Source organism: Callithrix jacchus, chromosome 2 (assembly GCF_049354715.1).
Source record: "Callithrix jacchus isolate 240 chromosome 2, calJac240_pri, whole genome shotgun sequence".
NCBI lineage: Eukaryota > Metazoa > Chordata > Mammalia > Primates > Cebidae > Callithrix > Callithrix jacchus.
Genome location: NC_133503.1, coordinates 160,381,250 through 160,387,477, shown reverse-complemented (window position 1 = coordinate 160,387,477; position 6,228 = coordinate 160,381,250).

The window sequence follows — 6,228 nt, the reverse complement described above, 5'->3', positions numbered from 1 at the left end:
GCTGAATAAAGAAAATTTTTATGGCTGCATAGTATTCCATGGTGTGTGTATGGAACACACATACCGTGGAATTCTATGCAGCCATAAAAAGGATGAGTTCATATCCTTTGAAGGGACATGGATGAATCTGGAAACCAACATTCTCAGCAAACTGACACAAGAACAGAAAAACAAACACTGCATGTTCTCAATCATAAGTGGGTGTTGAACAATGAGAACACATGGACACCAGGAGGAGAACATCACACACTGGACCTGTTGGGGGGTGGGGGGACTAGGGGAGAAATGGCAGGGGGTGGGAGGATTAGGAAGGGCTAACATTAGGAGAAATACCTGATGTCGATGATGTGGGGATGGATGCAGCAAACCACTATAGCATGTGTATACTGATGTAACAATCCTGCATGATCTGCACATGTACCCCAGAACTTAAAGTAGAAAAAAAAAACACTTAGTAGGCTGGGCCCAGTGGCTCACACCTGTAATCCCAGCACTTTGGGAGACTGAGGTGGGTGGATCATCTGACATCAGGAGTTCAAGACCAGCTTGGCCAACATGGTGAAATCCCATCTCTACTAAAAATAAAAAATTCGCCAGTTGTGGTGGCGTGTGCCTGTAGTCTCAGCTACTTGGGAGGCTGAGGCAAAAGAATCTCTTGAACCCAGGAGGCAGAGTTTGCAGTGAGCCGAGATTGCACCATTGCACTCCTGCCTGGGTGACAGAGTGAGACTCTGTCTCAGAAAAAAAACAAAAGACTCAGTCATCAGCCTCACAGGTCTGAAAGGTTAGAACTAAAAAGAGATCATTATATTATTTAGTAATGTTGTGCCATCTAGTCCTCAAATACACACACACACACACACACACACACAGACTTTACAGCTGAGAAAACAATTCAAAATATGTTAAATGCCTTGTCCACTAATACCAGGTTACTGACTCAAATCTCCTACTCTCTATTCAGGGATCTAGTATTACATCAAAACAGAACAATTCAATAGTTTTTTCCAAGGGTTATTTGCATCAGTGTTGCACTTATATGTGAAATGTAATATTTATTTATTCAAAAGCCTTTCCAACTTTTGTTTTCTCATAGTCATTACCAACTAGCAGTAAGGTAAAGTGAGAAAGAGCATATGGAGTGTATTTTTTACATTTTTGTATTTTCAGAAAATTATTGTTTTAGGGCTATTAATTTTTTATCTTTCATAAATTGAGACTGGTATAAGCATCATAAAAAAGGATGACATTCTTATAAATAGCTCTTATCTGCTTATAAATATTAATTACTTTTTAAAGTATTAATTCGTAAATATAAATGCTTAAGATAATCAGAGCCAAATCTTTTAAGATAGCTAAATATTAGGGCTTCAGAAAATATTGTAACAGGAATGATGTGAATTACAAATACAATAAAGACAAAAAAAGGGAGGAAATAGGCAATGTTAACACATGTTGTTAGGTTTAAAGGGAAAGCCATTAACCACAAACTGATTGTAATTAGAGAATATTCTTTTCTTTGTAAAGCTTTTTTTAAAAAAAGGATAGAATTTCAGCACTGAGTAAAATATTTATGACTTGAGCCTGTGTATAAAGATCATTATTAAATTGTGATTTAATAATGATCTTTTATATGAAACGTAGTAGTTTCTTTAAAAAACCTTTAGATAAAATTAAACATAAATTATTGTCCAGGACTTCAGTATAAAACATTTTTCCCTCTTCTAAAAGTTTTAAATATAGATATTGCTTTTTTGAAAACAGTTTCAATTTCTCACATATCTTTATCCTGCAAGGCTATAAAGCTTAAAGCATTGTTTCTACAATGTGCTGAAAGACAATCATTTAGTTGACAACTGATAGCATATATGTTGGTGGTCCCATAAGATTATAATGGAGCTGAAAAATTCCTATTGCCTGGTGACATCATCCTAGCAAACATAATGTCATAGCACAACACATTACTCACCTCTTTGTTGTGATGTTGGTGTAAACAAACCTACTGTGCTGTCAGCCATGTAAAAGTATGGCACATTCAATTATGTACAGTAAATAGTACATGATAATCATAAATGACGATGTTATTTTTTCATGTATTTACTATACTATATACATTTCGGCCTTATTTTAGAGTATAACTTTTCTGCTTATTAAAAAAATAGTTAACTGTAAAGCAGACCCAGGCAGGTCCTTCAGCACATAGTTCAGAAGAAGACGTAGTTATCACAGGAGATAACTGCTCCATGTATTTTATTGTCCCGGAATACCTTCCAGTGGAAAAAGATACAGAGGAGGAAGACAATGATACTGATGATCCTGACCCTGTGGAGGCGTAGGCTAGTGTGTGTGTTTGTGTCCAGTTTGTAACAGAAAAGTTTAAAAGTAAAGAAATAAAAAATAAAGATAAAAATTTAGGCCAGGTGTGTTGCCTTGCACCTGTCATCTCAGCACTTTGGGAGGCTAAAGTGGGCAAATCATGTCGTCAGGAGTTCAAGATCAGCCTGGCCACCTTGGCGAAACCACATCTCTACTAAAAATACAAAAATTAGCTGCATGGTGACAGGTGCCTGTAATCCCAGCTACTCAGGAAGCTGAGGCAGGAGAATTGCTTGAACCTGGAATGTGGAGGCTACAGTGAGCCCAGATCATGCCACTCTACTCCAGCCTGACCGACAAGAGCAAGAGACTCGAGTCTCAAAAGAAAAAATATTAAATTAGAAAAAAGCTCATAGAATGAAAACATGAAGAAAGAAAAATATTTTTGTATCACTGTGCAATGTGTTTGTGTCTTAAAGTGTTATTACTAAAAAGTCAAAAATTAAAAAGTTTATAAAGTAAAAATTTACAGCATTTTTTTTTTTTTACAAATTGAGTGTAGCCTGGTGTACAGTGTTGATAAAGTCTATAGTAGTGCACAGCAATGTCCTAGGACTTCACATTCATTCACCACTCACATCCACAACTTCTAGCCCTGTAATCTTTTATACTGTATTTTAATTTACCTTTTCTATGTTTAAATATATTTAGATATGCAAATATTTACCACTGTTTTACAATTACCTACATTATTTAGTACAGTAATATATAGATTTATAGCCTTGGAGCAATAGGCTACACTCCATACCCTTAGGTGTCTGGTAGGCTGTTCCATCTAAGTTTATGTAAGTGCACTCTATAATGTTTGCAAACCAACGAGACCACCTAATGACACATTTCTCAGAAAGTATCCCTAATGTTAGGGATACATAACTATATAATTCTTGCATATAAATTAAAAAACATAACTTAATCAGTCCAATCAATAGACCTTGAAGTACTAGTTGAAATAATTAGTTCAAACTTCTCTCAAAAATCATTTATAGTAAGCATTTAAAAATCACAGGAGAAAAATAAAGCATGACCATACAATGTATTAACTGATAATTTTTCTTCTTCCAATTTTGTAGCATTCAGTAATTAATGTATGTTGAGAGGTCAGAGTGGAAGATGTGCTTTCCTCTCTTTCTTCCCAGGCATCCTGTGAAATTGTACAGCTTAAGGAAATCACTGCTTCTCTGTGCAGTTGATTAGGGGGAAGCATGGCTGGGAAGAAGCAGAAGAGAATAAGTACAGCAGCCACTTATACCCAACTGGTATCCAGGCATGGAAGCACACTCTACCTTTCAGGGGAGGAGCTTGATTTCTCAGTTGAAGTTTCAGCAGAGCGAAATGTATGACAATCTCCCCCAGCTTGCTGTCTGGGTTAGAGAATTAAACTCAGTAAACTAAAATATTGAGCTTTTCAATTTTTTAAAAATTAATTCTTTAACTTTATTTTTTCTATTGCACAACACTTAGTTTTTAATTTTATTCCCAAGACAGGAAAACAGAAGTCCAATACCACCTCTCATTTCTCTCTCTCTTTGTTTGTGTCTATGTCCTGAATGGTATTGCCCAGGTTTTCTTCTAGGATTTTCATGCTTCTAGCTTTTACATGTAAGTATTTAATCCATCTTGAATTAATTTTTGTGTAAGGTGTAAGGAAGGGGTCCAGTTTCTGTTTTCTGTATATGGCTAGCCAGTTTTTCCAGCACCATTTATTAATTAGGGAATCCTTTCTCCACTGCTTTTGTCAGGTTTCTCAAAGGTCAGATGGTTGTAGATGTCTGGTGTTATTTCTGCCGCCTCTGTTCTGTTCCATTGTTCGATGTATCTGTTTTGTTACCAGCATCATGCTGTTTTGGTTACTGTAGCCTTGTAGTATTAGTGTGGTGCCTCCAGTTTTTTCTTTTTGCTTAGCAATGTCTGGCTATACTGGCTCTTTATTGGTTCCATATGAAATTTAAAGTAGTTTTTTCTAATTCCGCAAAGAAAGTAACTGGTAACTTGATGGGCATAGCACTGAATCTATAAATTACTTTGGACAGTATGGCCATTTTAACAATATTGATTCGTCGTATCCATGAGCATGGAAGTTTTTTCCATTTGTTTGTGTCCTCTTATTTCCTTGAGCAGTGATTTGTAGCTTTCCTTGAAGAGGCCCTCATAAGTTGTATTACTAGGTATTTTATTGTTTTTGTAGGGATTGTGAATGATAGTTTACTCATGATTTGGCTGTCTGCTTGTCTAGGTGTATAGGAATGCTTATGATTTTTGTACATGGATTTTGTGTTCTGAGACTTTGCTGAAGTTATCAGCTTAGGAGATTTTTTTGGACTGAGATGATGGAGTTTTCTATATATACGGTCATGTCAACTGCAAACAGAGATAATATGACTTTATTTCTTCCTATCTGAATAAATGTTTTCAAAATATACATAGTTGGGATAATCTTAAAGTGTTCATGACTCAAAGTCCATGTTGGTATTGGAATTATTTTTATTTTTTGGATGGAGTTTCACTCTTATTGCCCATGCTAGAGTGCAACGACACGGTCTCAGCTCACTGCAACCTCCGCCTCCCTGGTTCAAGCTATTCTCCTGCCTCAGTCTCCTGAGTAGCTGGGATTACAGGCATGTACCATCATGCCTGGCTAATTTTGTACTTTTAGTAGAGACAGGGTTTCTCCATTTTGGTCAGACTGGTCTTGAACTCCTGACCTCAGGTGATTTGCCAACCCCAGCCTCCCAAAGTGCTGGGATTACAAGTGTGAGCAACTGGACCTCACTTGGTATCAGAATTCTGAACTTCTAACTAATAAAATCATTTGTGGCAGTGCAAGGGTCATCACATTGTGTGTTCACAAGTCATTTTTAACGTTATCTCTGCCTGACTTAATGAAACATGTATGAGCTGTTTTGACATAGGCTTTAGTATTGTGAAAGACAACTGAGTGATGGTTTGCTAGCTAAAGACCCAGGCAGTGATGCCTTTTCTTGCAAGCAAACTTTATTTTGAACTGGACATAAAATATTCTAGTTATTAGAAATTTGAAATTCTAGCAAATTACAATGTTGAACAAAGAAAATTACTTCTAATGGAATCTTTATCTCATAGGGTGAGACAGATTGACACCTTGTTTGGATTAAAAAGAATCTTTCTAATATGAGAATGATTTCTCCATTAGAGAAAAAGAAAATAAACTTATTTAAAAAATCATATGCCCTAAATTTAATGTTCTTTTAAATATTTAAACTTATAGTAATAAAAACATCTTTTAAAAATAATAGTTCCCTTCGAAGTCAGTAGCAAGACACACATGAATACTACCATTGCTATTATCTGGCATTTTGCTGGAAGTTCTCTTCAACTTAATTTGATAAGAGAAATGCACAAGAGATATACCAATTGGAAAATAGGAGACAAAAATTGTCACTATTTTTAGATATGATGATACCTAGAAAATTTAGATATGATGATACTTAGAAAATTGAGTTTAAAATATTAGAAACTATAAGATACTTTGGTGAGGTTATAAAATCTATTAAAAATAAGATGAATCAAAAGATAAAATACCTAGAAATCAAATTCATTTGTAAAGTTGAAGAGCTACAGAAAGAAAAATAATGGAATCAACATAGTCTATTGGTTAAAATTATACACTCTGAAACCAAACGACATTTATTTGAAACTTGGCTCTAAGCTCTAAACATGGCCCTCACGAAGATTCAAAACTGGATATAACTTCCAGAGATCTTACATCCTAGTGAGAGAGCAAAGACAAAATCAAGAGAACATGATCATATAGCCTACATCATGATCATTGCAGGAGTAGATTTAATGACCAGAAAGACACATGCTAACATATGA